At 40.3% G+C, this 20,287-nt stretch overlaps 1 long non-coding RNA gene across 4 annotated transcripts in view; it reads left to right on the forward strand.

The window, feature by feature from the left end:
* The first annotated feature begins 14,559 nt into the window (after window positions 1-14,559).
* LOC132219984 (uncharacterized) overlaps window positions 14,560-20,287 on the forward strand; it is a 40,578-nt gene continuing 34,850 nt past the window's right edge. For all 4 annotated transcript variants that reach the window (XR_009449655.1, XR_009449657.1, XR_009449656.1 and 1 more), the window contains exon 1: window positions 14,560-14,852. This is a non-coding gene — a long non-coding RNA (uncharacterized LOC132219984). The remainder of the gene's footprint in view (window positions 14,853-20,287) is intronic.

A 20,287-nucleotide genomic window follows, 5' to 3' on the forward strand; every position in this document is an offset into this window, starting at 1 on the left:
ATGACGTTTACTTTGAATTTATATTAGTTCACACAAACACTCCATCCATGCTTTTGTTCCGGCCCTCCGGTCCAGTTTAAGAACCCATTGTGGCCTTCGAGTCAAAAAGTTTGCCCACCCCTGGTCTAGTGCCTTTAAAATCCCGTTTTTATTCAGATGGTTTTGTTGATGACACAACACACTAACTGGGGCATTAGGATTATTATTAGGCAATTTCCATAGCCCAGTCAAATGTAACCCCCTTTTCAATCGATTTGCCCATTTTCTTTTGTGAAACACATTTTTTAAAAGTGAACAATCATTTCTTATTGTATCAAGAATGTAGCTTTTAAGTTTGGAGTCTGTCACGTTTTAACAGCAGATTTTGCCACTCTGACTGAAAAATGAACTAGTACTGGTATCTGAGCAGGTAGTTGGAAAGCCCTTAACAAATCAGTATTAGTTTCCTGTGAAATTGTTTAGTTTTTGTAAAAAATATATATATTTTTATTGACTTCAGAGAGGAAGGGAGAGGGAGAGAAAGAGAGAAACATCAATGATGAGGTAGAGTCATTGATCAGCTGCCTCCTGCATGATGGGGATCCAGCTTGCAACCCGGGCATGTGCCCTTGACCGGAATCGAACCCTTCAGTTTGCAGGCCGACACTCTATCCACTGAGCCAAACCAGCTAGAGCTGTTTTGTGGGGAGCGGGCCTAAGCCGGCAGGGGGACATCCCCCGAGAGGTTCTTAGCATTGCTGTGGAGGCGAGAGAGACTCCCGCCATTGCTGCTGTGCTCAACAGCCATCAGTCCCCTGGTGGTCAGTGTGCATCATAGCAAGTGGTCATTCCACCACTTGGTCGATTTGCATGTTGGGGTTTTATTATGTAGGATAGGATTACAGATGTCCTCTTTTCCCCCACCATTGACCCCCTTCACCCCACACCCCACCCAGGCCTTCACTGCACTATTGTTTGTGTACATGGGTTATGCATATATACATATAAGTTGTTTGGTTAATTTCCTCGAACTTCCTCACCTTCCCTTCCCTCCCCCTGTTCCCTCTGAGATTCATCAATCTGTTCCATGCTTCCATGTCTCTGGATCTATTTTGTTCTTCAGTTTATTTTGTTTATTAGATTCCACAAATAAGTGAGATCATGTGATATTTGTCTTTCTCTTACTGGCTAATTTCACTAACCACAATACTCTTCAGGTCCCTCCATGTTATCTCAAAGGGTAAGAGATCCTTCTTTTTTACAGCTGCATAGTATTTCATTGTGTAAATGTACCATATATTTTTTTATCCACTCATCTAAAGATAGCACTTGGGCTGTTTCCAGATCTCAGCTCTTGTAAATGGTGCTGCTATGAACATAGGGGTGCATATGTTCTTTCTGATTGGTGTTTCAGGACTCTTAAGGTATATTTCTAGAAGTGGGATCACTGGGTCAAATGACAGTTCCATTTTTAATGTTTTTGAGGAAACTGTACCAGTCCACACTCCCACGAGCAGTGTACTGGGGTTCCCTTTTCTCCACATCCTTGCCAGTACTTGTTGATTTGTTGATAGTAGCCATTCTGACAGGTGTGAAGTGATACCTCATTGTCATTTGAATTTGCATCTCTGTGGTGATTAGTGACTGAGCATTTTTTCATGTGTCTCTTGGCCTTCTGTGTGTCCTCTTTGGAGAAGTGTCTATTTAGGTCCTTTGCCCATTTTCTAATGGAATTGTTTGTCTTCCTTCTTTTAAGTTGTATGAGTACTTTATATATTTTGGAAAGTAACCCCTTATCAGATGTATCATTGGCAAATATGTTTTTCCATAAATGGTATCCCTTTTCATTTCATTGATGGTTTCTTTTGCTGTGCAGAAGGTTTTTATTTTAATGTAGTCCTATTTGCTTATTTTTTCCTTTGTGTCCCTTTGCCTAGGAGATGTATCAATACACATATTGCTATGAGAGATGTCTGAGATTTTGCTGCATATGGTTTCTTCTAGGATTTTTATGGTTTCATGACTTACATTTAAGTCTTTTATTCATTTTGAGTTTATTCTTGTGTATGGTGTAAGTTGGTGGTCTAGTTTCATTTTTTTTGCATATACCTGTTTAATTTTCCCAATATTGAAGAGACTGTTTTTACTCCATTATATGCTTTTACCTCCTTTGTCAAATATTAATTGAGCATAATGGCTTAGGTCAATTTATGGGTTCTCTGTTCTGTTCCATTGATCTATATGCCTGTTCCTGTGCCAGTGCAAGCCTGTTTTTATTACAATGGCTTTGTAGTATAGTTTGATATCCGATATTATGATCCCTCCTACTTTGTTTTTCTTTCTCAAGATTGTTGCACTACTTGGGGTCTTTTTTTGGTTCCATATAAGTTTTTGGAGTATTTGTTCTAGATCTGTGAAATATGCCATTTGTAATTTAATAGGGATTGTGTTTAATCTATAAATTGCTTTGGGTAGTATGGACCTTTTTATGGTGGTAATTCTTCTAATCCATGAACATGGTATATTTTTCCATTTGTTTGTGTCTTCCTCTATTTCCTTTTGCAATGTCCTGTAGTTTTCCGAGTGCAGGTCTTTTACTGCCTTGGTTAAGTTTATTCCAAGGTATCTTATGTTTTTGTTGCAATGGTAAATGGGATTGTTTTTTTAGTTTCTCTTTCTGAGAGGTCATTATTGGTGTTTAAAAATGCCATAGGTTTCCAGATGTTAATTTTGTATCCTTCTGCTTTGCCAAATTCATTTATTAAGTCTAGTAGTATTTTGGGGGAGTCTTTAGGGTTTTCTACATACAATATCATGTCATCTGCGAATAATAACAGTTTACTTCAGAGACTCACTTGGCAGTCTTCATCCTTGACCTTGTAAGAGTGAATATTTCTGAAGAGAGGGTCAATATGAAAGAACATAAGATTTGGGGTCAGAGATTTAATAAATAATTCAATAAACTTGGCCAAAATCACATCTGTCAATTTCATCTACAAAATGAAGGGCTTGTGCTAAGTGATGTCTAAGGACCCATTTTGATTCCATGATCCTACCAGGAAACTGGCAGTGCAGACAGAGAAAAGAGTGACTCTCTTCTAATGCGAAATACTGAGACCCCAGATGAAGGGTCACTCCAAAGAGGATCCAAGCTGATCCATGTCCTCTCTAATGTGACCGAACACCCCTCTAAGACGTGATCTCATCAGCATCGACACCTATTCACACTGAACTCCTACTAGTTGAGCTGCTTACTGGCTCAAAGGGCAGTCCGTGTTTTCTCAAACGTGTCTGTGGCAGTGATACAACCTGTGCCTTCATGTAGTTCTGACATCCTATTACGTAACAGAGTCCTTTCAGAAACTTGGTATCCCAGGCTATGCTCACCTTATACCTTAGAATTGGGTAAGTTATACCTGTCTTCACCATTTTCCTGGAGAAAATCATCAGTCATTCTGAGTGAAAATGCATGCACCTATTTATCTGTGCACTATAATTCATCTTAAAGGTTTCTTACAAGTAAACCCCCAGTTCACATTCAAATGGAGGATTATGGGTCATCTTTCAGGCGCACAGCCCTGGTTAGGTTTTGGATTTCCTCCAGAGTAGGGGTCTGTATTTAACTGACAGATTACAGAGCTGCATTCCATGAAGGAGTATCATCAAAGCCATCAGCATAAGCATTGGACTAAATCTTTTCTAATAAAAATAATATTTAGCCCTGGCCAGTAGCGCAGTGGTTAGAGCATCAGCCCATGCACTGAAGGGTCATGGGTTCTAGTCCTGGTCAAGGGCACATACCTGGGTTCCCCAGCTGGGTTGGGGAGCGTTTGGGAAGCAACCAATCAATGTGTCTCTCACATAAGCATTTCTCTCTCTGCCCACCCCCCCATTTCCTTTCTCCTTCCCTCCCTTCCACTTTCTCTAAAAATCAATGGAAAAAATATCCTTCGGTGAGGATTAACTACTACTACTACTACTACTACTACTATTTAGTGATGGTTGCTTGAAGGACATCCAGCAGCAAACCTCTATTCATTTTGAACTCGACGCACTATAACTTGATGTCATCAGCCTCTACTGAGGGACAGCACAAAAAGTCATTGTGTGTCCTGTGAGGATGCTGCTGAGTCCACTGTCCATGGTGAAATGCAGAGTTTTCTTAATGCTGGTCTCAGCGCCAGGAGCAGCTGTACTTTTCCTGAGCACAGGGTCTGTTGTGACCTCATAGGTACTCTGAGCTGTGTGACAGGTGTCCCTTAAGCACCGATGCTAAGAAACGTAGAGCAGCTGAAACCGGTTTGGCTCAGTGGATAGAGCGTCAACCTGCGGACTGAAGGGTCCCAGGTTCGATTCCGGCCAAGGGCATGTACCTGGGTTGCGGGCACATCCCCAGTAGGAGATGTGCAGGAGGCAGCTGATCGATGTTTCTCTCTCATTGATGTTTCTAACTCTCTATCTCTCTCTTCCTCTCTGTACAAAAATCAATAAAATATATATATTTAAAAAAAAAAAAAGAAACGTAGAACAGTGTTGCTAGCGTACCCACAGCAAGGGAATAGGGCTTTCTGCTCCCCATTCTTCGGCCAGATCCCTGCCCAATTTTATATTTCCCAACTTGGCTTTTCCTCCTTTTACTCCTCATTTAGATTTATCGTACATTCTTAAATGTTATGAATTCTTACAAGCTGCTTTAAGTTCTTTCTGGAACAAATAATACATTAGTAAATAAGAAAGTAAATCAATGGTCTTCTCTGCTTCACCCAGTGATCTGGAGGCTTGGGAAGATGCCAGGTCTGCTCAGTGTTGGGCAAGACCTCCTCCTTCTTGCCTGTCTTTGGTCTGCTTCACATTTTAGGGCATGCAGAGGAAGGAACTTGTCTATGTTTTAGTCAACACTTAGTACAGTAGGTGAAGCACAGTAAAAAGTAGAATATAAGAAGACCCAGGAAGCCTGCTTGTGTTTGCTGTCCAAATTAACACTCAGTTTTTATAATGAAGAACCAATGAGGGTTCATTTTTATGTGTACAGACACATTCATACTGATCAAATGCTCTCTGCTATTTCTCAATATTTGAATTTTGTCATAATCAGCAAATATGGAGCGAGGAATCTTTAGTGAACTCTGTTCTAGCCAATGGGAGCTTGAGGATGAGGGTGAAAATTAATAACTCCCCAAGCTTCTATTTAGGGGTGAGCTGTGATTGTTATGCTTCCGGTCGTACCCTGCTTCCTTTCAATCTTACTCTGATCTCAGATGTCTACGCCTGGACGAATTAGCTGCCGAGATGAAAGGCGGGAATGAGACAGCAATCGAGGGGATCCCAGAGAGAACGCATCCAAGATAAGATCAGGGTCTGGCAGCCAGAGCATGTTTCTGCTCTTTGCCACTGCGCCTGACAGCTGTGTTACCTCCTAATTCCCAGGTGGAGTGTGTTGACATGAATATCCCACTTAAAATTTGGATGCAGCAAGAAGAATGTATGACACTGCTCTTAAATACGAGCTGCATAGTAATTATTTTGCCATTTTTTTTGTTAATTAATAATAGATAGATATTTCCACTCAATTATAAAGGTCTTAAGGACATGGATCTTCTAATGTTCCATATTCTGAGGACACCATCATCCCCGAATTCTTCCCAAGGGCAGGTTGAAATTTTATGTTCTTTTTGCTTGTTTGTTTTTCTTTATTAATATTTTTAACTTACCTCTGAGTTTGGAGAGAGAATTGTAGTCTTGCCCACCCCTCCCCCACGCCTTTCCCCATTGCAACTTCCAATTTATTACCTCTCCTTCAAATTTTGAAAATTCCAATTTATGTGACGTTCATGTTATCTTAACCACCCCTTCCTGTTCCTTGTCGCTGTCCCCACGGTCATATATGATTCCAGCCCCACCTCACTATTCTCTTCACACTCCTGCTACCGCGCTTGGCCATGTGGTCACCCTGCTCATGTGCCTGGCTCTCATTTCCAGGACCTCTCCACCTCCAGTATCTTTTCTTTAGTTCCCCCAAGGGCTTATTCTCATGTCCCACCTGAGCTTGGGGCACGCATACCTGCAGTGCCCCAGAAGTCTCCATTTTTAGTACCCACTCCTTCCTGATTTCTCTCTCCTCTTTCACACACCATTGAAACCACCCTCAGCTCTCCTACCCTACCTTCACTCTATTGTACTCACCTCAACATCTTACACTTTCCTTTTGTTTGCTTCTACCCTTCTTAATTATAGACTCAAAAACGAAGGCACAAGGCCTGGTCTAAGTTCACATATTGATTTACTGCCAGATCTGGGCCCCAGTTCTTTCTGACTCAACATAGTGGTTAAGAGGTTAATTTCTTTGGCCAAATATTTCCTTATACAATATCAGCCTGTTTTTTTTTTTTTTTTTTTTTTTTGTCTCTGCTATGGAGATTGTAACATATACACCTCAGTGTTTTTGCAAGAATCAAATGACTTAGGAAAATAAAGCACTGGGGTAACTAAGTGTTAAATAGATATTAGCTATTGTTAATAATGATATGATTATTAGCCTAAGGAAAGTTTATAATGTTTCTATTTAATATAATGTATTTGTGGTATTATATAGTAACAATGGCTTCATACTATTATTTTTATAACAGTCTGGTAGAGCATGAAATGAAATATAGTAAACTTGACTAGTTATATGCATCCACATGTTCTAGTCTCTGATGGCTTAAAGATATGGAAGCGACTGTAATGTATTTATTTAGCAATTAAAAAATTAAAGGTATCCGGATCACTGACAACACCAAGTGCTGGGAAGAACTCTTAGTCATTGCTGGTGAAAAAGCAAATGGAGAACAGTTTGGCAGTTCCTTATAAAACTAAACGTAATCTTACTATCTATTCCAGCAAATACACTCATTGGTGGGTTTTTTGGTTTTTTTTTTTTTTTTAACCCAGAGGAGTTGAAAACAAGTCTGCACAAAAATCTGCACTTGGATATATATAGCAGCTTCATTCATAATAGTCGAAACTTGAGAGGTGGGTACTAGGTTATGTTAGGAGCTTGTATAGTGAACAATGAGAGCTTAGAACAAGGCAGTGGAAATAAGGTTGAAAAGTACAATTAAAGTAGTTAGTAAAGTTCTGTGGGAATGGCAAAGCACTTGTTGGAGCCTGGGGGTCCTGAGTGTGGTGTGGTGGGCATGTTATATAGAGCCAATTGGAAGCATAAGCATGGAAAGTCATCAGCATGGTGAGTAGTCAATAACGCAATAGGACTAGAACTTTAAAATCTGAAATACCTGCTAAGATTGAGGAAGTTTATACTTGGGAGTCAACCCAACATGAAAATGAACAAGTGCCTTGCCTCCTGGACCAGTGAGATGGCTGACTGAGCTCAACCAATGCGTTTCCACGTTGTGGAGAGCTCTTAATCACGCTGTAGGCCAGGGATGAATAGCGAATGGTAAGAGACCCACCAAATCTGAGACAGCCCCCAAGACACTGAGATTAGGGTCCAGCTGGCTTTACTACCAGAATCTGAAACACTTCAAAGTAAACATTTCTACTTAGCTCTGACAGGGCGCTAGTAACTTCCTTAGGGATGCTCTGAGTCAGCAAGGCAGTCAAAATTGGAGAGAATGAATTCCCGTGTTGTTACAGAATTTACCAGGCGACCGACAAATATGCAGGAGTACAGGTAAAACCCATTTATTTTCAGGTGTTTCTCATGTACTAGTACAGGACTCAGGGGAGGCTGTTTTCTCTCAAATCCTGAGTAAGCCAATATGGAGGAAGTTTTCCCTTTATACCTCTTTGGTTTCTTTGTCCCCCAAATATGGATCATGCCTCTGGACCTTTTGCGGGCTTTGCAAAAAGCCCCGTGTGTTGGGGTGGGGGCTGTGCGACCACATTTAAAGGCCTGGCCTGGTGCCAGTGCTCATATGGCCTCTCTAAAATGGGAGTAGTACTTAGGTAAACAAGTCTTGCAAGAGCAGATCATTAAAGGGGCAGTGACTAGACTATAGGCTAACAAGAATGTGCATTAGGTTACTGGCAGACTCAGATCGCTAGCCCCCCAAAATGTCTCATTTTTCCCATCCTTGTCAGATGATTCCAGCTATAACTCAGCAGGTTTTAGGGAGGCAGGCTGCTAGGAAGGAAGTGTGGCCAGCACGGTGACAAATTCCACACCAGGTACTTATAAATTTTTAGAGTAGAGGATGTTTTTTATCTCCCTAAAAAACACCAAGTTATGGCAGTTTACTGTGGGCTAGATAGCAATTCACTTTTAAGTTAAAATGCTTTTAAACTTAGCTCTCAAAATCCCAAAATTAGCTAGCATCCTGCTTAGTGGTGAAAGACTGAATTCTTTCCCTCTAAGATCAGGAACAAAAAACCCCGATGTCTGTTCTTGTCAATTTCAATCCATACTGGATGTTCTAGCCAGGGCAATCCTATAAAAAAAAAAAAAAAAAAAGAGTAATATGCAAATTAACCCTCACTCCATCACAAAGATGGTGGTGGCCACAGAGTTGAGTGAGCAGGAGGCTTGAGTTGCCCCTGGCAATGGAGGAAGCAAGCTTCCTGTCTGCCCCGCTGGCCCTAAGCTCTGCTCAAGGCTACAAAGTTTCAATTATAGAAGATAAATAAATCCCAGATACCTGCTTCCAGCCGGTGTGGCCTCTGATCAAGGAGGGGCTGGGAACCTAGGTTGCCAGGGGCAACTGAGGCTTTGAGCCGGACCAAGGCAACAAAGTTTCAATTATAGAAGTTAAATAAATCCCAGATACCTGCTTCTAGCCCGCGGCAGTGGCCAGCCTGAAAATGGCCCTCAGTCCCATACCCAGGCTGGCCTGGCACCCCAGTAGGGACCCCCACCCTGAAGGGGCTGTGGGCAGCCTGCAAACAGCCATCAGCCCCTCACCCAGGTTGGCCAGGCACCCCAGTAGAGACCCCCCCACCCTGAAGGGGGTGTGGCCAGCCTGAAAACAGCCCTCATTCCCTCACCCAGGCTGGCCACACTCCCATGGGGTGAGGGTCCCCACTGGGGGGCTTGACCAACCTGTAAACAGCCATCAGCCCCTTACCCAGGCTGGCATAGCACCCCAGTTGGGACCCCACCCTGAAGGGGTGTGGCCAGCCTGAAAACAGCCATCAGCCCCTCACTCAGGCTGGCCAGGCACCCCAGTGGGGATCCCCACCCTGGAGGGACTGTGGCCAGACTGAAAATGACCCTCAGCCCCTCACCCAGGCTGGCCAGGCACCCCAGTAGGGACCCTCTCCCCACCCTGAAGGGGGTGTGGACAGCCTGCAAACAGCCATCAGCCCCTCACCCAGGCTGGCCAGGCACCCCAGTGGGACCCCCACCCTGATCCGGGACACCCTTCAAGGCAAACCAGCTGGCCCCCACCTGTGCACCAGGCCTCTATCCTATATAATAAAGGGTAATATGCACATTGACCCTATCAGCAGAATGACTGGGAATGACTGGTCACTATGATACACACTAACCTCCAGGGGGCAGACACTCAATGCAGGAGATGCCCCCTGCTGGTCAGTGCGCTCCCACAGGGGGAGCTCTGCTGAGCCACAAGCCAGGCTGATGGCTGCCAATACAGCAGTGGTGGTGGGAGCCTCTCCTGCCTCCTCAGCAGCGGTAAGGATGTCCGACTGCAGCTTAGGCCTGCTCCCCACTGGCAAGTGGACATCTCCCGAGAGCTCCTGGGTTGCCAGAGGGATGTCTGACTGCCAGCTTAGGCCCGACCCCCCCGGGGAGCGGGCCTAAGCCAGCAGGTGGACATCCCCTGAGGGGTTCCAGACTGAGAGAGGGCACAGGCCGGGCTGAAGAACCGTGCACCAGGTCTCTAGTTAGGTAATAAAATAAAATAAAAGTCATCCAGATTGAAAGGAAGTAGTAAAACTATCTTCATTTGCAGATGACATGATATTGCATATAGAGTTGTGTGTAGAAAATACTAAGGAATCCACTAGAAAACTGTTAGAGCTAATAAGTAAGTTCAGTAAGGTTTCAGGTTACAAAATAAACATACACAAATCAATTGTATTTCTATACAATAGCAATGAACAAACTAACCATGAAAGTAAAAAGCAATTTTACTTGTAATGGCATCAAGAAAAATAAAATACTTTGGAATAAATTTAACAAGAGAAGCATAAAACTTTAAAACATTGTTGAAAGAAGTTAAAGGCCTACACAAATGGAAAGACATGTTCACGGATTAGAAATTTTAATATTGTAAAGATGGTAATACTAGTCAAAGTAATCTAATTCAACACATTCCCTATCAAAATCTCAGCTGGTTTCTTTTTGAAAATTGACAAGCTGATCCCAAATTTTATATTAAAATTCAAGCGACCTAGAAGAGCCTAAACAATCTTGAAAAAGAACAAAGCTAGAGAACACACACTTCCCATTTCAAAACTTACTCCAAGCCTAAAGTAATCAAGATAGTGTGGCACTGGAATAAAGATACTGGTAGGCATCTATAGATTAATGAAATAAAATTGAGAGTCCAGAAGTAAATCCTCACTTCTGGTGGTATATTGATTTTCTGTAAAGATGCCAAGGTAATTCAATGAGGAAAGAATATTTTTCTCAATAGAGGCACTTGAACAACTGGATATTCATATGCAAATGAATGCAGTTGGACCCTACTTTATGCCAAATATAAAAAATTAGCTGAAGGTGGATTAAGATCTAAATGCAAGAGCTAAAACTATAAAACTCTTAGAAGAAAACACAGATGTAATCTTTGTGAGCTGGGATTTGGCAGTAGTTTCTTAGATATGACAATAAAGCACAAGCAATCAAAGAAACACATAGATAAATTGGACTTCTTCAAAATTAAAAACCTTTGTGTTTTAAAGGATGAAGTCAAGAAAGCAAAAAGACACACCATACAGTGGGAGAAAACTTTTTGCAAATTATGTTTCTGCTAAGGGACTTTTATCTAGAATACATATATAAAAAATTCTTACAACTTAAGAGTAAAATACAAATAACCCAATTTAAAAATGGTCAAAAGATCTGAATAGACAGTTTTAAAAAAAAAAGACATACAAATAACGAATAAACACATGAAAATGCAAATCAAAACCATGAGATACTACTTCGCATGTCCTTGGACAGCCATAGAGAGAAAAGACAATAACAAATTTTGGTGAAAATATGGAGAAATTAGAACCCTCAGACGCTACTGATAGGAATTTAAAATGGAAAATTTACTTTGGAAGACAATCTGGGAAGTCCTCAAACAGTTAAACACAGGGCTACCAAATGGCCAAGCAATTCCACTCCTGGGTATAGACCCAAGAGAAATAAAAATATATTTTCACACAAAAACTATATATTAATATATATAGCAGCATCATTCATAGATATCCAGCAGCTGATGAATGAATAAATAAAATGTGGCATAGTAAAATAAGGAAATATCCTTCAGTAATAAAGAGAAATATACTGATACATGCTATAACATGAGTGAACCTTGAACCTTGGAAATATTATGCTGAGTGAAAGAATCAAATGTTGTATGGTTATTATGAAATGTCCAAAATAGGCAAATTCATAGAGACTGAAAGTAGGTTAGTGGTTTCTGGGCCTGAAGGAGGAAATTGGTGTGGGGGAGGGGAGTAGGGGTGAATGGAGAGTGACTACTAACGGTTATGGCATCGTTTGGAGGGAGTGATACAAATGTTCTAAAATGATGGCAGTGGTCATGCAACTCTACCATATAGTGAAAATCATTCAATTGTATACTTTGAATGGGTAAGAAATTTGCTCATTTGTATTTCAGTAAAACCTACTTTTTAAATTTCCAATATTAGGTTTATTTCAGTGTTAACGCCTATTAAAGTCACTGAAATTGATCAGGTAACTGGTCTGTCAGTTAGAAATTCATATTGCCACTACACTGTACCTGCAGCAACAACATTTGCATCTTGTGTGGATTTATTTGCATCTCGTAGTGGTATAGCTGATAGCTCAGTAAAGAGGTTCATTTAAAGAGTTGAGTTTAAGTACTATACATGCCCAGTGTGGGTATTTTCAGATCGGACATCTGCTCCCTAATTTCCCTTGCATTGGAGTCTTACCTTTAAATAGCACAATGACATGCTCTGGTTTCTCTTCAGGTCGCATAAATCTTTAGCCTTTTAAATAGCACAATGATATTTGCACCAGGCGATTATTTTATTTACAGTGTATTGCAAAACACTGATGAATTGAGAACCCACATGTTAGGAAGGAAAGTGCAACCATGGTATGTGCCCTTGACCGGAATCGAACCCAGGACCCGTCAGCCCACAGGCCGATGCTCTATCTGCTGAGCCAAACCAGCTAGGGCGGGAATGAAATTATTTTTTAAAGCGAGGTTTTAAAGAATTCAGTATTGTTCCTGATTTTAGCAAGTAGTAGAATACTTTGTTTAGATTAATATGGACTTGGAGGCTAGAGGAATTGCTATCCCTGCCAGGTCCCTGGAGGGAAGGTGCTAGGAAGGGAGGCTGGGGCCAACCAGAGAAGGTGAGCAGGAGTGGGGGTGGGGAGTTAGGAAACCAGGAGTGAGGGTCAGGGGCCGGGGAGTTGAGGTGCCTCTCCTAAAGCTAAGATTGTAAGAGAACAATGCGGGAAAGGGTCTCAAACAAGTTAGGTCGTTCTGGAAGAGAAGACAAAGACCTTTCACCTCACACCCATCATTCTGGACAGAAAGCCTATCACAGTGTCTGTGTTGAAAGGATGTGAGAAGTTGTTTTTTATTTATTTATTTTAGAAGCTATTCTCTCTTAAGGTAATGAGCTCTTATTAATATCTTTTCTATTATGGACAGAATCTAGTTTGCCCTTATGAGATGATACTGCCATGGGTTTTTTTTTTTTTTTTTTTTTTTAAAGCAGTACAAAATAAGCAGACTCAAACGTTTAAAAATGTTAAAAAAGTGGTTCACCTATATAATTTCTGGCATAGTAGTGAGAGAATTATTACTGACAAAATAAATGATACAGATTATAGTTATTTTTTTAAAAAGTGGTTCAAATCTATAAATGAGCAAAAAGTAAATCTTTTTTTATTTTTTTATTGGTTAGCATGAAAATATTTTAAAGGTGTTTTTTGTTGTTAATACTCACTGGAGGATATTTTTTTTTTTTTTTTTAGAGTGGAAGGAAAGCGGGGGGGGGGGGGGGTGGTGAGAGAGAGAGAGAGAGAGAAACATCGATGCATGAGAGACACATTGATTGGTTGCCTCCTGCAGGCGCCACAAACAGGGCCTGGGCAGGGAGGGGATGGAGCCTGTACATGAACCTGGGACCCTTCAGTTCCTGGCCCGAAGCTCTGTTCACTGAGCAAAGCTAGCTAGGGCGAAAAGGGTGTTTTAAAAATAGTTTCTGGGAAAAGATTTGGAGACAAGATTTTTCACTCAGATTTCCATCCATACTTGTTTCACAAACGCTCCTGCTTGGTTGGGCTGTTTGATAGTCATTTATTTAAAAAAAATATATATTATTGCTTTTTTACAGAGGAAAGGAGAGGGATAGAGAGTTAGAAACACCGATGAGAGAGAAACATCGATCAGCTGCCTCCTGCACACCCTCTACCGGGGATGTGCCCACAACCCAGTACATGCCCTTGACCGGAATCGAAGCCAGGACCCTTCAGTCCGCAGGCCAGCGCTCTATCCACGGAGCCAAACCGGTTCAGGCTGGGAGTCATTCTTTTAAAATGTAAAAGGGCTTGTTGTACCTTCTTAAGAATGGTCTTTCCGTTAATTTACTTAGTAATATTAGGCGTGAGAGCACATCGACCATCCACTTGGTGTTAGGGCTGAAAGTAGCCACACGGAAAAACTTCCCCAGTGGAGGTGGCAATCGGCGAAGAGCGAGGGGTGTGAGCTGGTGTCCAGCCCTGACAGCCAGGGCGGGAGCAGGGGGCTTGGTGCTCGGCACCCAGGGCCCTTCTGTGTGCCACTCACAGGCAGTCAGCGCGGAATAAAGCTTCCCAAGCTCCACCCAGAAGTGTGGTTGCCTTTGTCATTTTAATTGGTCTGTGTTTGTGAAGTGGGGCCTCTATTTACTTATAGCTTGAGGCTTGTGTTTACCAAGCCTGGTGGAGGCCAAGTGACGGGGGCTCCCGCAAGCTCTCCCGCTGTATCTTGAGGCACTTTTCTTTTCAGTATCTGTGCCTGTCTAATGCGTGAGCTTCTGTGAAGCAAGCACAGGAGGGTACAAGGCCTACAGGGAGGAATTACACCTAATTACTCAAATAATTGCTAGGCTGTTGCCTTCTTAGTCACTGAAAATAATTTCCAGGTCTCTGGCTTTTATAGATAGTCTTCTAGAGGCAGGAGGACACAGCCCCCTTTTTAACTCAACCCATTCACTCACAAAATCAGAACACTCGAGCCTGCAAAATTAATAAGCACCACTTCCATTACATATATTTTAGGTTGTTGTTGCCGTGGCGATAAAGTCAGGGACATTGAATCTCCTCTGTTGAGCCATTGTTATCATCCCTGGCCATCTGCTGCAGCGGAGTGATATTCCATCTCATTTGCATGATGACTGATATATGGGAGGTTTGGAAGGACATATGCCACAGCAATCATGTGATGAAAATTAAAGTGAAAGTTTTGGGCCCAGAGCCGAAAAAAAATCTGTGTATGCGCAAGAGGCTGTTGATGTGCAAATGTGAATTATATTGAGAAGGTCTGAATAGGGAGGTGTGACGTAAGGAGGGGACACAGACGCAGGTGCTTATCTCTACGCAGTCAAAGGCACTGGTTGTCATATCATGGGAACTACCTTTCAAAGAAACAGCGTTAGTGTTTCCGTTCAGCACGCCAGGGAGAAGAGAAATGTAAGTTTTGGAAACAAGCAAAAAAGTAAGTTTAAAACTTCTGAACCGCATATGGCTTGCGCTGATGTTAAAGTCGCTCAGTAAGTTCTCACGTCTGATGCCATAACATTTAGTTCTGTTTCTGGGGAAATAATATGTGGCAGTAGGTTGAAGTTTAAGTGTGTGGATTTTTTTTTTTTTTTTCTGATTTGTGTTTTGAACTTCTGTTGCTGGTTCGTGCTGTGATGTATACTTGGTCATTATTTGAAATGCTGTTTCTGCCTCCTTTTTGTGTGTGGTAAAAATGCTTATGGTATCTGCTTTGAGGAGGATTTCAGAATAAAATGTCATGGTGCAATTGCATTTATACTGCATCAGTAACGCCTTTGTTTATATACATATTTGAAACGTGCAAATTTGCAGCAGGGAATACTTGATATGAGATGAAACTTTGTACACTTTTTTTCCCCTCTGTAACAAAGTAAAGTGGAAATAATTTCTGAAAATGCAAAATTTACCAGTGAGACCCCAAATCTGACATCTCACTATAATAGAGGAGATATTTTGGGGTTGAGGGCTGTCAACACAATGTAAGTTACTTATATGAAGGAATAACCAATATCAAAAAGATGTCTCATATTATTGTTGAAAAGTACAATTCTGGCCTTGGCCACACATAGGGAAAGAGTTTGTGGCAAGTGGCAAAAAATTAAATTGATAAGTGTTGTAATTAAAATCTTAACTGTAAATATTTAGAGAATTGACTAAGAGCAGTCTCCTTAAAAAACAATACCGTTCATTTTTGATAAATGCAGATGTCAGGAGACTTTTCAGCAAGTTAAAGAGTGATATTAGAAAAGACTGGAGAATGAGAAAGACTAACTTTGAACAAAATTTTGCAGAAGGATGAGATCAATAAAATATTACTAAGACTAGAGAAATGTTTCAAACACCCTGATAAACAGTACTTCACCTCATATTTCTTTCATCCTAACAAGGTATTTATTAAACATGCTTGCTTGGATACATGTGGAAATAGTAGAAGTAGTCTTCTAGATGGGGGTAGTAAGCTTTTACAAAGAACAAAGCAGCTATTAGGCAAAATATGTAAACTAACTTATCCAACATTGATTTTTTTAAAAAGAAAGTGGCTTATTGTCAGAAAAAGTAATACCAACTCTCATCTTATGCCATCAGAACTAAAGGAAAAATGATTAAAAACCTCGAATATAATTGTGTATTCTACCTTTATGCTAGGAAAAAAAATAAAGTTCCAGGGAATAATCAGATTCATAATCTAAAATAAAACTGAAATTAGACTTTTCCTAACTTTTTCTCCCTTGCTAATATCATCTGTCTATTATTCTACTTTTATGCGAGTAACTTAAGATTACCAGTTATCTCCTTTCTTCTTCTTCTAAATATTCAATTACTCAGTGGTGATTATTATGTGGCCTTCTTGGCTTACTCCAATATTAGATTAATATAGATTTCTTGTGCCAAATTAGCGGAAGTCACTGTTGAACATAAGAGTGATTCACTCTCCTTTTGGTTATATTCATGTTAAAGAAGCAGCATCACTTTAGCTTAAAAGCTTTTGTACTTTAGAGCTGGATATACTGTACCTTGGAGAGCATCAGGTAGTTGAATTTAAAACATTTCAAAGTACATTGGAACTTTTACGAGATTCTAATTCAGTTATGTTTAAAGGAGTCCCCCACCATTTTTTTTAAAAAAGAGTGGCATTACTATTCTGTTATAAAATTAGCCAGTAGGATGTGAAGTTTCCTGGTTGTTCTTAAATTAGACAATTGTAAGTGCACATTAAGTAGAATAGAAATGTTTGGAGCTGTCCATGGTAGTATGCTCTTCAAAATGTTAACTGTTATAAAATTCATCTCTGCATAATCTGTGTCATTGGCTTTATTACCATTTATAAAGGTCAGTATTAAATTCTTATTAGATAGATTCACCTTGTGCATACAGTAGTTTTTTTGCAGGCAATGTAACAATCTTACTCTTATAACTAAATTAAAAAACTGTAAATTTCCACAATGTTCATAAATGTTCCTAGTTGCAGCTTTAAAGTATTTACGAGTAAATAAACAAAAATCATAAGCTATGAAATATATAATTCTTTAGGTTGACAATATAAAAGCACAGTGCAAATAGTTGCCATGGTAGTAGGCCAATGTGAACAAACATCAAAAAATGTAACTTGCCTGACTATTGCTCTTGAAATGAATTCTTGTCCTTATGTGACCTGCCATGTCTGCTATAGAAATCCAAAAAGATCATAATTGTTTGATATGAAATGCAAAAAGAATAGTTAAATTGGAAGTTTAACATCATGAAATTCAAAATCCCAAGCGGTATATAAACATTAAAAGAAACTTTGGACTGCTAATCCTAGGAAATGAGTTTTATGGATTGAATTCAACAAGGCTTCAGAAATGGTTCCATCTGCTGCCTAGCAGCTGGTGAAAGGATAAATTTAATTCATTAATTCATTTGGAAAAAAGGATCCAAGTAGTAAAGACTTCATTGCTCATAATGCATATAGGTGAAAACACAAACTGAAATCTGGTCCAGTTGAACATCCTAGATAATGAGCTACATTTTGTCTTCCCTTTTTTGGTACAGGTCTTAGTGATTGAGTCAATACGGTGTTGATTTTTATGACAATAACCAATCATTTCCAATCGTTTCAATGATTAAAAATAATCTCAGGGAAATTTCAACTAAGTCACGCTTTTTCAAATCTAGAGAACTGTAGGCACTAGAAATTACACCCTTTCTCAGTCTGTATATGTGTATATGAGTAGCAGTGTGTACATTTATGCTAATTACATATATATATGTATATATATATATATATATATTCTGAATCACATATATTCTGACTGAGCTACCTGGACTCTCACACTGAATCATATATATTCTGAATCACACTAATGAACTACTTATAGAAAGACATTTCCCCATTGGCTGAAATATTCAAGATTAGCATTCCAGATTAATAAAGCCAATTTTAGATTCAAAATTCACATTTACTCAAAAGTTTCAAGATTCCAAGTAACACTCGTTTTGTTTTCTCCTCTTTCGATACTTCAGGCTAGTTGTTGCCGTCTGTTTTCATTCACAGCCCGCAGAGCACTTCACAAGACAGAAACTTGTACGCAATGTTTTCCCAACTCCTCTGCCATGTTAGTCACTTTGACATAAGACATGGGTAAAAGATTTAGTTAGCTGGCTCACTCAGGACTTTTTAGTACTTTTATATAAACATAATGGAAGTTTGATGCTCAGTTTTTGGATTGTTTAAAGTTAATCAACATAATAAGGTGTTGGAAAAGTTACTGTTGAATTCCCTTTAACTTATAGTCCTATTGGTGGATTTTTTTATTTGCTAATATTTGAAGGAGAATGAGGTCTCCCTTAAAAATGCACAGGTCGCCTTTTTGGGCGAGGGAAATGTTTCCTGGTTGCCAGTTAATTGATCCACGTCAAGATAAGAACATCCTTGAAAGCAGGGTTGCTTCAGCAGCCAGCACTCAGTTTAGCCACTCTTTTTGGATGGTGGTTTCATGAATGGGTTTTTGACTTCTCTTTCTCTGTGGCCCAGAGCTCACTGTGGTGGGTTTGTTGGATTTACTATAAAGGTTCTGTTTGCACCCTGTGGGTTGGGTTAAGAATCAGGGTTTATGCATTTACTTGTACTGTTACATTGTTTATACAGCTTTGGTTTAGTTTTGATCTCTCTCTCTCTCTCTCTCTCTTTTTTTTTTTGCCTTTGAGGCTCTTCCACAGTGTCAGCTGCTGACTGATAGTAGGAAAACGGCCTCGTGGTGTGAATGAAAGGGACCTAGCGGTTGGTAAACAGAGATAAGGAATAAATAGAGCGCAGGCAAAAGGAGATAGTTCTGTGGGGGCCCAGATTGCTGCCAGTCTGTTCAAGGGGGATGCAGAGCCTGTCCTTTTCCCAGATTAAATTAGTGTGCGAAATCTCCAGTGACCTGCTCCCCTTCTCCCCACACTCTTTAGCCAAGCTGAGCAGCCTCTGCTGTAAAGTATTCATTTTATCCAGGGACAAGCCGGACAATGGAACTCTCCCTGATACTTATGGACAGCTGTCGTCATTCATAGGGCTCTCAGCCTTTCATTTTTCATAGGAGTTAAAAGGGTTTTTACCTTGTAACTGAAAGAGGGCATAAATGCAACTTTGCCAGTTCTGAGGTTGCTTGGACAAGGGGTAGGACGGAGGTGGGGGTGACTTCGGAGGGAGGAGAAACTGCTAAAGAAAGCAATTCTTATTTTGCTTGGCCACTATGATTAAACTAAGACAGAAATTAAATTTCAAATCTGGGTTCCTTGGGAAGAGAAAATACCTTTGATTCTGAAAGTTTCCTAAAATTAAGGTCACCGGTGCAAACTAGCTATTTCATCTCTGCCTTTTCTAGCCTTGTTTTGGCTAAATATGCATCATTTTATTACCTGTGAATAGTAAATAGTAAGCCTGTAAGATACCTCTGTAGTCCCGTTTTTTCTTTCTTTCTCTCTCTCTCTCTTTTTTTTTTAGTGATTTACTGCAAATATATTCAGCATTTGACTGATTAAATAGACCTTCTGCAACCTTGAGGGTCAGTGTGTAGAGTATGTACATAGAAAATGCATCAGCCCATTGTACCCTGGCAGCTAATGAGATTGGTCGTTAAGTAAATGACACAAAGCCTACAAAAAAAGCTTAGCAGCTCACTAGAGTATCACAGAGTGTCCCTGCACACCACACAACCACACAAACACTGGACGAACCTAGCCCACCCCTGCTTTATTCTCCATCACTGCTTCCCTGATGTCAGCGAGAGAGGCAGAACAAAGGCTAGGAGGCACCGGTAAGTCAGTCTGGCAATTAAGCCCTAGGGAGAAAGTCGAACAAATCTTAGCCTAACCGTGCGTGGGGCTGAGAGCCCGGCTCTCGACAAGTAGGTCAGAATGAAGGGGTTTTGCTATCACTCTGAAAATATTGTTCCACTGATCCGTGTTCTTATGTTGTTGTTCTTGCTGTTTTGCTTTACCGGTACATAAAAGTTTTTTACATTTCAAAAGTAAAGTGTATTCCAAAAGGCAAGTGAACCTGAATTTGAGGATAGGCTGTTTATCGGAGAAGCGGTACTTTTCGCAATCGTTCAGGTGTGTGTGTTCAGGTTGGAAAAACTTTCAGATGCATGTGGCAACTTTGATTGTAGTTAGTCCTGCTGCTTTGAAAAGAAAATGGAAATCTGGGGTGTGAATGTGTGCAGTAAAGTTTATTCTTGTCAATATAAAATTATCACACCTGCTAATATATATTTGCTATAATATATAGGATGATCATTTTCTTGATCAATATCTTAAAAAAATCTAATCATCAAACACAACAAAATGAAAAAATATAAAGGCTCCTCTTTTCTTTGTGTATTCTATTTCTCTTGAATCTGCAAA

The sequence above is a fragment of the Myotis daubentonii genome, chromosome 17, assembly GCF_963259705.1.
Source record: "Myotis daubentonii chromosome 17, mMyoDau2.1, whole genome shotgun sequence".
Taxonomy (NCBI): domain Eukaryota; kingdom Metazoa; phylum Chordata; class Mammalia; order Chiroptera; family Vespertilionidae; genus Myotis; species Myotis daubentonii.